Raw genomic sequence first — 17,360 nt, 5'->3', positions numbered from 1 at the left:
GTTAACCAATGTGATCGAAATAATGTTTCATTAAGATAAGTTGACGAGTTTACTTATTTATAAAAATGATGTATATTAATAATATTCCACGTTTCTTGATCACTAAATACTCCTCTTCGTAATTTGTAGCTATAAAAAAATGTGCTTGAAAATTGTTATGAAGTTATGGGTATTTATCAATTAATGAAACTTTTTTATTCAGTCAACCAATGTTTCGTAACTCATATTCACATTGAAACATAATAAAAATTTCATTGTTTGAATTTTTGTCTTCATATTTTCCAAAATTCTATTCACAAAGTTGATTATGGGGTATTTGAACCCTAATTCTCTTACTCGGTAACCTGACTTTTAGGCCACTAACAAAACATCTCACTGAATGTTATTTATAGTGTGAAACCCAAAAAGGAATTTCGGCAACGGTCTCAGTTTCAGCTGAAACCGAAACTTCCTTACAAAGATTGTGTTTTGAGGGAAAAATAAAGAAGACGTTATTATAATCAGTCAGTTTTTATTTTTTATCTTTAGATCACAACGTTATGCAGTCTTCGACATTTTTACTTATTGATTATCAACATAACAAGCCCTCATTTGAAAAAAAATATTAATAGCACCTTGAAAATACTTAAAATAGGTGAATGCAGTTTCGGTTTCGTTCGTAGTTTCGGCAGGTTTGCCGCCGAAACCAAAACTAAACCGATACCCGTTTTTTTGCCAAAACTCGACCGAAAACGAACTTTTGGTCGGTAAATAACTTATTTACATTGAATGTTTGGTTCAGACGTTAAGTGAGACGTATTTGTCATTTGCGTAGATATATATTACTTACTCGTTTTTGTATGTGTTTTTGGATGTTAGGGAATGAGTGGTCAATAATAGAAACTGATATCACGGAGAGTGCGAGTCGGTGTATTCTAGTTGTTAGTTGTGCTCGCTATTCATCTTCAAACAATGGTTGCACCACGTGCGTTAAATGAGAAATGCGAAATGATTGTTATTTTTGGTGAGGCTCATCGCAATTATCATGAGGCTGTACGGAATCGCCCTATTGGTAGACATTATTTCAAACAGTTAATGAAAAAATTTTATGAGAACGTCAGTGTGCAAAATAAAAGACGTTCTGGGCGATCAACTACAGGGGAAGACAAACAACGACATTCTGAGCTAGTTTGTGAATAATCCCTCCTCATCGAGTAGAAATGATGCCTTGAATTGTGAGGTTTCGTAGATGACGGTAAAAAAATTAAATTTTATCCCCACAAAGTAAAAATGGTGCATGAACTTACGAACGATGATCCAGACCGCAGTCTTGAATATTATAAAATTGTCTAACAATATTTTCCCAGCTATTTGAAACACATTTGTTTCAGTGATGAGGCTACTTTTTTTTAAACGGTCACGTGCAAAGACAAAATGTGAGGTACTGGTCCGATGAAAATCCTCGACTTTTTCACGAATCTTATATCCAGTTTTCCTAAAAAATTAATGTGTGCGCAGGAACACTGGGTGACCACATTTGGCACATTATAGGTCCGTTATTCATTGAGGAAAATATGACTGGTTCCCTCTATTTGGAAATGCTAGAAACAGTGATAGATCCACTGATTGTGGCAACTGTCGAAAATAATTTAGACGAATTTGACATGAACATTATTCTGCAACAAGATGGACCTCCTCATTTTGCAGTTGCTCTGAGGACTTATTTGAATACTGTTTATGCAGGACGATGGATCGGTCGCCAAGAATTTCGAATCTTCTTCCAAAAAATACACAGTAATTAGTACTCATAAAGAGCTTTTTATGTACTAGAAATTACCATATGGTATTATTGGTATTTCATCAAGGCCATATCAGTTTTAGCGCACAATGGAACAGATTTTCATTGATATGCGTCGAATAGATAGCAATTTTCCTAAATGATATTCTGGAAAGACACATAGTGAACACTTTAAAAATTTGTATGAAGTTTAAAGAATATTGGAAGATGTACGCCTCTCAGTCAAACAAGAAAAATGTAAGTTTCTCTCTTATCCCACATCTTACTTGGGATTCATTATTGACAAAGACGGACTTCACAAAAGTCCTGATAAACTGAAGGCAATAGAAAAAATTTCAGAACCCGAGAATGTTACACAACCGAAGTAATTTCTGGGGACAATTTACTATTATAATAGGTTCATTCCTAAGTTACCTGAATTCTTAATCCATTATACACATTATTGAAGAAAAATTCAGTATGACCAGTGATTGTAGTACTGCATTTCCTGCATTGAAGTAATTATCAGCGTCAAATTCAGTTCTCGTTCATAACGACCTAGATCTGATAGTTGATAGTTCAGGCTATGGAGTTGGTGCGGTTTTTTTTCATATTTGTGAAAAAGGTCTTGAAATACAGATTTGGTTTGCCGGTAGAACTTTAACTGATCAAGAAAAGGGTTATTTCTTTCAAGATTAGGAAGCGAGATCAATTGTATGGGGAATAAAAAAATCCATCAATACCTTTGAGGAAAAAGATTCAAATTAAGTAATGGTATCTATATTGGTGCCAAAAAGAGAAATGCCCATGTTAGCCGGAAACTACAACGTTACACAATTGAGTGGTTTTGATTTTGACATCAAATATATCAATACCAGTGAAAACTTAGCTGATTTTTTTGATGGATTGCCAATGATCGAAACAAATTCAGACGAAATGATTGATGAAGTTATTGTGAATAATTTTATTTCTCTGAATTCCGAAATACCAATAAACGTTAACAATGTAAGAAATGCGACACTGGCAGATCCGGTGTTATTGAAAGTTTTGGAATATTTGAAAACAAATTGGCCAAATAAGATAGAGTTGAAACCTTTTTTTTATACGCGGTGACGAGAACATTATAATATGAGATCTCGGGTGTTATTCCCTTTTCATTATAGTCATTTATTATAAAATAATTACACTGGACACACTTGGGAATAGTTGAAACGAAGTTTTTAGCTCGATTACATGTTTGGTGGCCATCATCGAACAATTAAACTGAAAATATCAGTCGCAATTGTGATAAGTGTCAGAAAATTCAGTCGAATCCTCCATAAGTGGCTTACAAAGTTGGATTGTTCCTGATGGGGTGTGATCACGTATCCACATCGATTTTTGTGGAACGAAAACGAATAATTTATTTTTAATAGTCTTAGATGCCTTCTCGAAGGGGCTCGAAGTTATACCAATGACTTCAATAACAACGTATTCCACAATCAATAGAATTAATAGAGAGCTGTTTTCACGTTATGGTTTATCTTAAACACTTAGTGATAACGGTCCGCAGTTGACTTAAGCTGATTTAAGCATTTTACCCAAGTGAATGGTCCACCATTCAATAGCACATTGCAATAGCGTTTAAACTATGAAATCTTTCCTTATGAAAAAAATGGATTATAAAAATATCAACCGATCAATATCAATATGTTTGCTTACTTACAGAAATACCATGCATTTGCCAGTAGGAGAAACTCTTGCAAATATAGTTTTTGGTAGATCATCGAGAACAAGACATGACCTACTAATACCTGAAAGTTAACAAAATTACCAACAAAATTAGATTTGAAACGAATCCTCAAGAGAAAAATAAATAAAATAAGTAAAAAATATGTTACACATATGTTAAACGGTTTTATTAAAAAAGAAAAATAATGATGTAAATAATGTTCTAAAAACTAAAAAATAGTTCGGATGGTCCTAGGTAGCAGTCATCACACCACTTTCCTCAGCAATCTACGGTATTGATCAGATGAAAAAATATTAAAATTGTTGGGGGTAGCGTAAGCTGAGAAAATATGTGAAGCCTCTATAAGACCTGAGCGGCGAGGCGAAGTCCCACTGGGGCCCAGATCCACGCTCTCATCCTTGAATATCTCTGATACTCAATCCATCTTTCTCTACTTCGATTACGTCACACGTGTCTCCCTCCCACTCACTAAACTATCTTTCTGAAACGAACGACGCGCGACCTTGAAGTGAGCCAGGACCCGTGTTGTCCCGGTTTTGTTGTGAGTGATAAAACAGCTCAATAAAGTCAAATTACTCAACGACGTCAATCCTTACCTCTTTAGAACGTACAAAAAACAAGGATATGTAGAAAATGGAACTGCATTTCATAATTATCCAGTTAGTTAACCGATCTCTATGACAACGAAACTCATGTTGTACCTCAACTATATCCATCCAAAAAACAGAGCAACCCAAACAACGATAGATGCGTGAACACATCATGATCACCACGCACATTTGTATCTATTGGGTAAAATAAACAAGCCTCCTCACGCTGACCAATCAAATTTAACTGTAATCGGCTGGCGGAATTCCTTGTTTCAGGTATATAGCTTGTCGGAGTGGTGAGTTACGTTTTAAGGCATATGGTGTGTACATACGAGTATACGGTATTATAAAGTTTAAATTTTTTAAAATGTCGAATACTGATACGGCTTAAGAAACTGCTAATTTGTGTCCCGACACTCCACCTGAAAAAATACCAAAAAAAACTGCACCTTAATATTAATGAAAAAAATGGAATTGTCAACATTTACAAATTGAAGCAAATCCTTTATCGTCCGTTGATGAAATCAGGAGAAAAGAAGGAAACATTGATGGAGTGTCTCTTCAAGTGTCTATGGAGTCATGAGGGAATATAAATGAAAGCATTCTTTTTCGGCTCCAAAACTATATCTCTCACGAAAGAAAATTATTGATAAGGAACATGACTTTTATTTAAAAGCTATTAGAAAGAAAGCACATCATGTTATGTGTAGATAACATCGGGAGCGAATTCATCGGTATATGAACAGTTTTCTGAATCCCTGGAAAATTTTAATGAGCTCAACGCCACCGAAAAGTTGTTGTTAGTGGGTGACTTCAATGTCTCTGAAATAACTAATTCGAAATATAACTTGAGAAACGGATTATCAAAAGCGAGATTAATCCATTCCATCATGTGTGAGTATGATATATATTCCATAAATGATATATCTAATGGCTCCAATACTCTAGACATCACGGAAGCGACTGTGAGCGAATGTGAAACGCCCTTAGTGCGGTTGGATAACTACCATCCAGCTCTCGAAATAATGTTCACCGTAAATTTTCAACAAGTAACCGAATCGTCCGAAGGTGAGCACGTTACTGCATTTAACTTCAGGAGGGGAAACTTTGTGGAGCTCTATAGAATGATATCTCAACTTTCGTAGATAGATATTCTATGTATGGATAATGTCGACGGATGTGTAGATAGTTTCTATGATTGCCTGAAGACCGTTTTTGAGAAATGCTTGGAAAAAAAATACTTTCATCCAGAATCGATTTTCCGCATGGTTCTCAAAAGAACTCATGCACAAAATTAAATTAAAAGAACACTTTTTCAAAATGATTAAAAAAAATCAAAAAAATATTATTATTATAAAGAAAAATACAACGAACTCAGAATGGATGTGAAACGTTCGCATAATTTGTGTTATGAATCCTATATAAAAGAAATAGAGGGAGACTTACAGAGCGATCCCAAAAAATTCTGAGCATATATCAAGGAACGTCGAAGAAACTGTGATGTTGCTAACAGATTCACTTATGATAATGATGAATTATTCAATGATATGGATATTGCAGACGGTTTTGCTCCTCTCTTCAAATCAACTTTCACGAATAGCGGTGTGCCGGTAAACCCCACACTAGTTCCTGAGTACGACCTAGACATCATTGAAATTGATGATATTGAGGAACAAGAGGTTGAAAATGCTATTAAGACACTTAAACCTAAAGCAGCCATTCCAGCCTACTTCTTCAAGGCTTACTGTGACTTGTTAAAGCAACCACTGACATTGATATTCAATCTTTCTCTGAAAGAAAATCGTTTTCCAAGCTTTCTCAAAATTGGCAAAGTTACCATACACAAAAACAGCAATAAGAACAATGTAAGAAACTACTGACCTATAACAGTCTTACCAGCTTTGTTGAAGATATTTGAACGGGTAATATATAATCGAGTATACAATCACGTGGACTCAGTAATAATCGATCAACAGCACGGCTTTATTCGCAATTTATGCGCATTTAGTAACTTTGTTACGGATGGAATAAAAAATGGCTATCAAATAGACGTTATATACACTTACCTGGCCAAGGTATTCGACAGAGTTAACCACGATGTTTTGATCCTGAAATTAAAAGCATTCGGTTTCACAAACAACACACTTGATTTCTTTCACTGCTATCTATCCAACAGAATACAGCTCGTATAGTTTAACAACGTATCTTCTTTCAAATTCACCGCTACTTCGGGAGTTCCGCAGGGCTCGATTTTGGGACCTCTCCTTTTCGTGTTATTTGTTAATGACATTTCTCGGTATATCGAGCAATCTCAATTTCTCCTATATGCCGATGATCTCAAGCTGTTGAAAGCGAAAACGATTCTGATATGCTTCAAGATGATCTCAATAATCTATCTACTTACTTTTCAGTACCTGACCTATCTCTTAACGAAGCTAAATGCAAAATAATGAGTTTTACACGAAAGAAGTCACCCACTATCAAGGACTATTTCATTAACCATACCAATTTACATAGAATAAATGAGATGAAAGATCTCGGGATTATTTTTACTGGTGTGTTCAGTTTCTCTGGGCACATTGAATACTTAGTATCTGAATGTTATAGAAAAATGAGCTTTATCTTAAGATCTAGCCGTGAATTCAATCACGATACTGGTTTGTTACTCTTTAACTCCATTGTTCGTTCTAAGCTGGAATATGGTTGTGTCATTTGGAATCCAAAGATCTTTTTATATTCTGAAACTATAGAAAAAGTCCAGAAACGATTATTAAGAACACTATTTTTCAGAAAACACAATGTTTGGCCTTTATTTATATCATATTCTAGCCAATTACAAGAATTTAACATGCGACCATTGAAAGACCGCCGTGAGTCCTCGGAAGTAATTTTTATTTTTAACATACTTAGAAAACTGAAAGTACCTGAAATTCTCTATAATATTGATTTAATTGTACCTGACGTAAGACTGAGAAGAAGAGACAATCTATTTCGTATCTCAAACAATTTGTCTCCTCTCCAACAATGTCTCGAAACAGTTAACAGAATGGCGAGGAACTGTGAACTGGATATAATCAGTATTACAGAGCTACAACTCCTCCGAATGCTCAAATGAGTCTGAATATTTTTACGGCCATTTTATTATTCACTGTTTCATATTGTAATATTTTATATATATATATATATATATATATATATATATATATATATATATATTTTAACTGTATCAATGGTATTCAATGAATACTATATGTAAGAAACTTTCAATAAAACTGTACATCATGTAAGTGGAAACCATTCTGTTTGTTGTTCAGTATAAATAAATTTCTATTCTATTTTGTTTTTCGAAACGAAATGCCAACAATAGATTCATTTCCGAAAGTTGTGAACGATCCTGATCTACCAAATTTCAAAAGGTCGATATTCCACGAATTATTAAAAAAATTAGGTTTTTAATTAAAAAAAAGAAGATGAAATAGTTTGTTGCTTGAGAAACCAGAAATAGTATTGTGAAGAGGACAATATTCAATGAAAATAAGAGCCTACAGAGGAGAGAATAGAAAAATCTATTCCTGGATGAAACATGGGTAAGTCCAAAATTTGGGTTGATAAATTAATAACTTCTTTCTCCCGTTTTAAAAGGTAAAACCTCGTTAGTCCTTAGCTTAGGTTGTTGAAAAATATGTCATTATTCCTGTCACGTTAACTTAAGGGATATAATTGGTTAATATGATTACTTTTTAACCTCATAGAAAGACTCCTTTGTATGGAGGACTATTCCATAAGTAATAACCAAGTTTCTTCGTTCGTAAATTTAGTCTGTTCACTGTTATAAAGTGTATTCACATATCAAGAATGAATGATATGTGAATACATGATCATGAATGTCAAAATAATAATAATTCTCCACTTTTAGGCTTCTCTACCCTAAAGTGAATGATATTCGTCATGATCCTTGGTGGATCCATACCATAAAATAGGCGACAAAATCTCCTCTCAACTATTTCCGAGTTTTTGTCCCAGAGTCACTCAAAACATTCAATAGATCCTTTGTTGTACATTTCTCTCGACATTTTCAGTATGGTGCTTGAGTCAACTTATGCAGCCTTTCTGAGATTTTCATCGCAAAAATTCAAATCGTCAGAATGCTATTTATTAGTGCTGCGATGTTGTTTATTCAACAAACAAGCAATTGAATTTGCAGATATCACAGGAAACACATTTGATTCACATTCAACAGGCACCTTTCAACACATTTTTGATCTAATGGAACTGAAATATCGTCAGGTTAAATTATTAGGTTGTTTAAAAAGTTTTGTCCATTTTAATGTCATGTCTTCTTATAAATCCATATCTGAATAAGTATTATTCTATTGTAAAGGTATAGACTGATCGAAAAAGAAGTTTGTACTCCATACATTCATAATGAAGAAAAGAGAAATGAAACTTTCTATGTTTTTACCCCTTTTATTTGTAACTAACGTTATTGCAGTTTCGTCCTATACGAACATTTTCAAACGTATACAATAATACTTTGAGTTTATTGTATAACTTTGAAAATGTCCATTTATAGTTAGAAACAAGTGTTTTACGAAATGAGTTCGCGTGATCGTGATTCCGGTAGAAAATTTGAGTCAGGTAGTTCAAAAAGGAAACGAGCTATGAAAAGAAAGCAGGTACAAGAAAATCTACGTGGATCTTTATATAAATATATAAAAAGTGATAATCAAGAAACAGAAACCTCTACAAAACATTTATTAACTGAAAGTGACTCTGACTCTAATCCTCATCCAGCTGAAAGCATTCCTTCCACATCATCATGGGTGCCGCCGCCGTAATCAAGTAAAAACAGCGTGGATGATGATGAATTAACTACATCATTATCTCCTAGGTCAGCGGTGCCGCCGTCAACGCTATCCAGTCAAGAACCCGAATCTGAGCCCGAGTCTAGGTCTACAGTCATGACTGCCGGAATGGAAGATCTGAATCATCAAAATGACCCCGGTTTGTGGCCCATAATAATTACTGATGTAGACCGAACTGAGATTATATTAAAAGGTCCAATCCGGGTTAAAGTTGATTTATTTCCCGTAAATGATAATGGACGGCGATTCAGCGAATATCATTATAATAAGATATCAGTTAACGGTAAAAAGCTTGACAGGCGCTGGATGATTTATTCACAAACAAAGGATGCCGTCGTTTACTGCTTTCCGTGTAGAATATTCGGGATAGAAAATACAAAGATTGGATCAAGTGAAGGAGTATGTGATGGAAACACTTGGGTGATCACCTAAAGTCTCACGAATCTACTCGACAGCACAAGGATTGTATGTTGAAATGGATTAATTTAGAGAATGGTTTAAAAAGTTGTTCCACTGTTGACTTCTTGCATCAGTCAAAAATTGAACAAGAAAGGCAACGTTGGAGAGATATTTTAGAACGATTACGCGCAATCGTAAATTTTTTAGCATTCCAGAATTTGGCCTTCAGGGGTCGTAGACAAAAGTTAACATCTGACTCAGATTCGAGTGAGACAAGCGGTAACTTTATAGATTTAGTAAAGTTAATATCACGATTTGATCCAGCTCATACAATTAATGGCAAGTCACGTGAAGACTCGAATTGTTAAAAAAATAATAAATAATAAATATTACTCTATTATTCTTGATTGTACTCGCGAGATTTCTCGTGTTGAGCAACTTTCAATTATTATAAGATTTTTTGATACAAATACAGCTGAAATTAAAGAACATTTTATTGGTTTCTTAGCCGTCGAAAAAACTACAGCTGAGAGTTTTACTATATACTCACAGAATCAGAACAGTTAGGCATATCAATGAAAAATTGCGGAGGCCAAGGATATGATAATGGTGCCAATATGCGTGGTGAGAAAAGTGGGGTCCAAAAACGTATTCTTGAAATTAACCCACTTGCTTATTTTTTACCTTGTGGGAGTCATAGCTGGAATCTCATCCTAGGAGATGCAGCATCGTCTTGTGTCCAAGCAAAATCTTTTTTTGGTTTGCTACAAAGGTTGTACACTTTGTTTGCCGGCTGAAGCTAGATGGGAGTGCAGGGTAGTATCGGTGAAGGCCGTTAAATACCAACTAAGTGATATATGTGATGCTTTAAAGGAATTATCAGAAAATACAACAGATTGTCAGTTGGTCAGTGAATGCCATTCTATAGAAAAGGAAATGACTACCTACGAATTTGTAGTTTCACTTGTCAAATGGTATGTCATTCTTACAAAGATAAATGTTATAAGTAAAATGTGGCAAAGTGAAAACATGCACTTAGATGTGGCTATACAACACATAGACGCATTCACAAATTGACTCGATAATTATCGAAAAATTGGTTTTCAGTCATCCCTTGTATCAGCGAGAGAAATAGCCGAAGAAAATTATATTAACAGACAGTTCAAAGAAGTCGGAAGACGACGTAAAAAAAGCATTTTGATTACGAAGGAGAAGATGAAGCTCAAGAATTGAATGCGGAAGAGAATTTCAAAATAAAGTATTTTTATGTAATTGTCGACAATGTGCGCGCAAGCTATCATCCTAGGTTTGAGACACTTAAACATCATGAGAGCATTCTAAAGCAAATGAACTTCAAACGTAATGAACACTGATGAGTGGCTAATAAGCCCGAAACCGGTCTGCAAGTGTGCCCGTTCCATAATTGAAGGTCGACTCTTTCAGTTGTATTGCCAATTGCATATGCAGGAAATTTTCTGTGAAGATTCCTACACTGCCACCTGTCGGATATTATCCAACGCCCTTCGTGGTATTAGCCAAGGGAGTAGTTGTTTTCTGATAGGCGTTAGTCCATTAAACCTACTCTATAGGTATATAGAGACTGGCTTGAACGTTTGTTATGTTGACTGCCAGTCTTCAAGCATAGCCCACTGACTAATAAGAAAATCATGAGAGCATATTTGGTTTCATGTATAATATAAAAAGATTAAAGAAAATTAGTGATAGTGGACTTTTGAAGAAATGCAACGACTTGCAAATATATATGACATTAGGGGAATCATGTGATATTGATGGACATGAATTGTACGAAGAACTAAGTATGTTTATTCACGTATATGAAGAAAACGACGACATTATCTCGGTGCTGAAATACATAATAGAAAAAAAATTAACCGAAGTTTACCCGACTATCGAAATAGTCCTGAGAATTATTGCGACCATACCTGTAATAGTTGCGTTTGCTGAAAGAAGTTTTTCAAGGCTCAAAATTATCAAAACATATTTGAGGAATTCGATGACACAAGAACGGCTTTCAGCCCTTGCTATTCTTTCAATCGAAAATGACGTAGCTCATTCGTTAGATTATTGTGCTTTAATTAAAGATTTCAGTGTTAGGAAAAGCCGCAAACATCAATTTCAATTTCTGTATTTATTAATTTGTAAATCTTTCAAAATAAAATATTTCAAAACTCAAATTTTATTTATTTGTATATCTATAGCATTTCTTGTCATTTCGTTAGACTTGACAAATACCTAAACCAAACAACCAGACGGTCTGGTTCAAATCTACTTTCGCATCGCATACTTTTCACAAGAGCCAAAGAGGGCCTCACAAAGACCTGCCGCCCGGAGCCTCGCAATGGGTAAGGCCGCCGCTGAGCGTACTCACTGGGTTCTTGCATTATATTTATAAATGCGAAAGTTACATACTTAATAATCACTCATTCATCTGTATCTCCCTACTGGTGAGTCCTAGGAAGCTAAAATTTGGTATATAGGTGCTTCTTAGGTGGTAAATGAGCGCGTTTACATATGAAAATTACTTTTTCATCACTGTTTCTCCGTACCTCTATATTTTCGAAAGCTGAGATTTTGTATGTAGGTTCGTTTCATATTTTAGTTGTGCAATGAGAAAGGATTTTTGAATATTTCAACTGGGGAGCCAGCCGCGGGGGAAAAGGCGCGTTCATAAAATAAAGTTACCTTTTCATCACTTTTTTTCCGTACCGCTATATTTTCGGAGGCTAAAATTTTGTACGTAAGTTCGTTCCATGTGCAATAAGAAAGGATTCTTGAATATTCCATCTGAGCCGCCAGTCGCAGAGAAAAAAGGCGCTTTCATGAAATAAAGTTACCTTTTTATCACTGTTTCTCCTTACCGCCATATTTTCGGAGGCTGAAATTTTGTATGTAGAATAATACCTTTATAATGTGCGAATTTTGTCCAATTGTTAATCTTGAGTATATAATGGTTGATGTAGGTTATTACATTTTCTTGTACTTGTGTAAACTGCTATTTTTAGGAATGGAATTCTTTTGTGTTTTTATATTTAGAGTAATTCGGAATACCTACCTTTGGAAACATTGATTTACAAGATGTATTAGGTTTGACTCCAACCATGCTTTCAATGATTTGTTTGTGGATTACGAATATCTGATTTAGATAGCTTGAGCTACCCCAGAACATTAAGCCGTAATTGAGTGTTGATTGAATCAATCCATAGTATGCCAGATTCAAGGTTTCAGTTGATACAGTATTTTTCAGTTTTTTCAAAACAGGTATTTTTCAGCTTGGTGGTTGTTTCGTTTATATACTTTTTCAATGTGATTTTATTATCCAATATAAGTCCCCGACAGCGAGCAACATCAATCTGCTCTATGCTATTATGAATTACTCTTATTAATGAACCAGAATTCCTATTCAGATTTTCCATTAGAAACTGCATGAAACACGTTTTTTTCAAATTCACCAATAACCCACTGTAAGTAAACCAGTCATAGAATTCATTTGCTACAGTATTGGCTCTGAGTAGGTATCATATCGCATATATATATTTTTTTCTGAGATAAAAAAATTGGTATCGTTGGCATACATTATACATACATACATACAGTATACATTATATTTTGCGCACTTGGACATGAATTAATCGTATCATTCATAAAGATAATGGAAAGTACTGGGGCCATTATAGAACCCTGTGGGACATCCATATTGATTGTTATTTTTTTTTATCTATTATTGTTACGTTTCAATTTAGCACTAGATCAAACTGCTCTTATGTGACCTTTCAAAACACTACCTTACCTTTTAAGATCTTTATTCAAAGGATATTAACAATGTAATTAAGTTACAAGTAGATTTTATTCATTTAACATCATAGTAATGGGAATCTTCCGTTCCATAGAAAACCATACCTGAAATGTATAAGAATAAATGTATGCTCCCTGACTAACTGCTTTGACCAGTACTTACGCATTCTCCTATTGCCAATCGACGTTGGAGATCCGAAATTCCTCGCTAGGTTGAAATAGTTGTTATTGTTTGTTTCTCAGTTTTCTTCACCTATCATTTTTTTTGCCGTTGTCTGCCTTATTCCCTATATCTTTCCAAGAATATTTCTTGCATAGATCGTTATTCATTACTTCCAGAAGGATTACTGACATATTAGAGCCATATCGCCTGAAAAACAATATTAGTTAGCTCTGGTTTCTGAATACTGTTTGATATTTTCGGTAAATATTCTGCATAATATGAATGCTCTAATATTTGTACTGAAAGGGAAGGTTATGGCGACTTACCTTATATGTTTCTATTCCATCGCATGAATAAGGATTGGTAAATAGTTGAAAATAGGTTGGAACAATATATTTTGTAAATATTCGTAAACAAGGTTAAGAGACAGCTGTTGGTTGACATCTGCCGAACTTTCGTAGTATCGTTCCGTCGACTTACACCGAACTAGTTCTACAGTTGTTCACGGGTGGAGGATTTATCGGTTACTCAAGTTGTCAAGGGTTGTTTTAGGGTTGCATTGCTTTGAGAAGGAGTTTTGATGGGTCATGGACTTGTTGATGATGTATCAAGTGGCTGTGGAGGAATTGTTAGATTTATGATGTTGTGCACAGCGCCCCCTTGGTGCTTGTAGTGTAGATTGGATGCACTGTGGCAACAACTGGTTAGCTGTCAGATGTGGCAGTCGCTTAGTATTTGGAAGTTAACCTTCGGTGAGCTTGGTTCGGAGTTCAAAGGGTACCATCAGACTGATTGTAGGATATATTTGGTTGTATTTGTGCCATCCTTCACGGGGATTATTTCTACAAGTCAGGATTGTATAGTGGAAGACTGATTGGTCATTTTGGTGTGGATATTTGCAGTCTGAAACTTAAGCTCTTTTGAGGATTTGTGGTGGTTACCGAACTCGTGCCAGGTGGGAGGATTTCCGAAATTAGGTATGTCTGAATCACTGTCGCATCTCTCATGTGATCTTAGCTATGATATCACTTCTTCAATTCTACAACCTTCGTTTCTCGTCTCTAGATTCATAAGAAACAGAAGGCCCTCAGTCACTCATCAAGTCCCAGTAGGACTTCCGTGCAGAGCACCGCACACGAAGAAACGTATAGAAAACCCCTTGGCCAGGGTAAGAATTTCACCATTAAATGTGTTTTTAAATGATTTTAGTAATTTCTGGTTCCATCGTTATATCTCAACTGAATATTAGTATTGAAGAGAGGTTTCAACACTCATTCAATTTTCTTGATTTTTACGGGTCATATGGTTATACAGGGCACCCAAAAATATACTCTTGTTATCTTGCTACTTTGCTTAAATGAAAATATACCAGGGGTATTGATTAGTCAAATAGTCCTATTGAATGGGGGTTGAATCTCACCTTGTTTTTATCTGATTCTGATTGAGAATTTTCTTCCGTAGGGTTTTTCTTCCTGCTTTTCTTTTCCTGTTTTTTTTTGTCTTCGTTCCTGTTTCCTTTTTCTTTTCCTGTCTTTTTTTTCCCCTATTTTCTTTCTGGATCTTATTTGGTGATCCATTACTGGTCCAGCTTGTCGTGCCCTACAGGGTGATCTATCTTGGTGGTGCTACAGGGTGATCCATCTCCGCCGTACTACAGGGTGATCCATCTCAGCAGTACTACAGGGTGATCCATCTCCGCCATACTACAGGGTAGCCTAACACCATATACCGGGTGGCCCAAAAGGAGCACGCAAGTTATAATTGATTTAATTGAATATTTGTGATATACTGAGTTATTTGAATAATTGTTGCCCTTCTGTTTATTGATACCTGTTTGATATAGTGTTTGTTTATCGTTTATTGATTAAGAGTTTGTTTATTGATACCTGATTGACATAGATATTTGTGAAACGGAAATTGAGGTATATTCTTCCTTTCACGATTGCTGATCGACACCGATGCGCCTACGCCTGAGCTCACGCGACGCAAACGAGTTTGTCTTACCATCCGATACTAGTATTTACGATTTCACCTACTCAATTTTCGTGGTAGTTTTACTCGACGTATTGTAGTTTTTTGAGCGTCGTTACTACCGTAATTTATGGCTGATTGAATTCGTGGTTAGATACACCGCGCTCTTGTATGGACATTTGAACATCGCGTAGTAGTGTGAATATTGCATTGTTGTCTTAGAAGCGTTGTTGGTTAATCCATGTAAGTTAGGATTACTGAATAAATCATATTGGGGATTTTTATCTTTTATTTCCAATATTAATTGGTAAGTTATTGATATTGTGAGTTACTTAGGGTATCTGGAGGATTAAATTTACCTGGCGCCCATTAAGATCTATTTGAAATTTGCTAAGTTGTTTAACCCACTCCCGTCTCCACTGTTTAGCTTAGCCGCGGATACCCATCTGTCTTATTTGTTACCGACAGATGATTTAGTCCCCTCTTGTGGTTTGTGAGGTGACATTATTATTCAATACTGCAATCTGTTTTCTATCTTTTAAATATGCTGCAATCCAATCATTCGCAACACCTCGAACTCCTATTCGATATAATTTTTCTTCAAAGTATCATCTCACAGTATCAAATGCTCTGCTCAAGTCGAATTATAAAGCTATTGTGTTTTGTTTGTTGTTTAAATAGTTATAAATTTTTTCACAGAGCTATGCTACTGCTGTTGATGTTGATTTATTTTTATAAATCCATGTCTAAATCCGTGTTGTCAATAAACTATGGTGTTTTAAAAATTTGTTGAGGCGACAATTGAAAGTTGAGAATTTTTGAAAGCTGACATTGTAATCAGGTGTTTCTATAATTATCAACGTCATATTTGAATCCTTCATTTTTGAATATCGGTACTGATTTGAAGTTTTCAAATTTGTTGGGTATTGACCTGTAACGGATGTTTCACTAATTGAATGTGCTAGGGGCATTTTTTTTATATTCTAGGACATATCTCAGTGTCTTCCAGAAATTTCATTAATACCTTCAACTGTTTTCTTGGTGGTTTTCATAATATAATCCTCAATTTAATACGCATCAGTAGGAGAGAGAAAGAATAATATGGTGGAAATGAGAGATTACTTTGATTTTATTATTATTAACTAGTGAATATTGTAGATCATTGAAGTGAAAAATCAGTTTGATTTTATTATTGATAACTGGAGGACATTGTAGATCATTGAAGTGATAAGTGAAGTTTGTCACACATTCACCATAATTGTTAGGCTTTTTTTTACTGACTGATTTTGACTATGATTTTTAGAATCGTTAATAATTTTTCAACTTTCTTTCATCCTGTTAAAAGCACTTTTTATTCTTTCGTCATTGTCATTATACTTTCCTCGCTTTTGTTTTTCTTTTTAAAGTATATTCAATGTATCAAATTTATTTTTAATGGTCATATTTGATGAGCTTTTAATAATGTTTCCCATATCACAAAGCATCTTATGAAGTTCATTCAGTTCTTTGGAATACCAGACTTTACAACGTTTCTTCATTTGATTTCTTTTGAATGGACATGAAAAAGTTACTGAATTTATCATCCACTGTGGAAGAAGCAGATTTTTAAAGTTCATCATATCATTTTCAGAGTAATCCCGTTTCTATTGTATTTCTGTTCTTTCATTTTTTCCCACATCCAGACTAAATTGGCATATTTGGAATGTATGATCCGATATGTGGTTATCTTTCACCAATTTGGAGCATATATTGCAATATTTGAAAACATAAGATCAATACAGGTAGAGCTTTTGTTGGTAATTCGTGAGGCTTGTTCTATATGGTTTTTCATGGCAAATTCATTGAACAGATTGGTCAATTCTCTAGAGATATTATAGTCAGCAAATATATTTCTATTCAAATCACCAAATAAGTACTGGTTTGAGCAAGAGTATATATCGCACATCAAGTCATACATTTTTTCAATAAGAATCCCTCTGTCACTATTTGGTGTCCTATAAACTGTGATGACATATAATTTGCTACTACTGACTGGGAGATTTATAGATATTACTGTTGCTTCAAAATGTTT

General features: G+C 34.8%; 1 long non-coding RNA gene across 1 annotated transcript; it reads left to right on the top strand.

Annotated features, from left to right (window-relative positions):
- Positions 1-14,383: 14,383 nt before the first annotated feature.
- On the top strand, positions 14,384-15,567 carry LOC141483753 (uncharacterized). Its single transcript, XR_012466271.1, has 2 exons — positions 14,384-14,486; positions 14,780-15,567. It is a non-coding gene; the product is annotated as an uncharacterized lncRNA (long non-coding RNA).
- Positions 15,568-17,360: the final 1,793 nt, after the last annotated feature.

This window comes from Leptinotarsa decemlineata, unplaced genomic scaffold, assembly GCF_025532065.1.
Source record: "Leptinotarsa decemlineata unplaced genomic scaffold, Ldec_3_MD MMD2_tig00004067_RagTag_RagTag, whole genome shotgun sequence".
Taxonomy (NCBI): Eukaryota; Metazoa; Arthropoda; class Insecta; order Coleoptera; family Chrysomelidae; genus Leptinotarsa; species Leptinotarsa decemlineata.
Note: the sequence above shows the minus strand (reverse complement) of the source record. Positions and strands in the feature narration are given on the sequence as shown.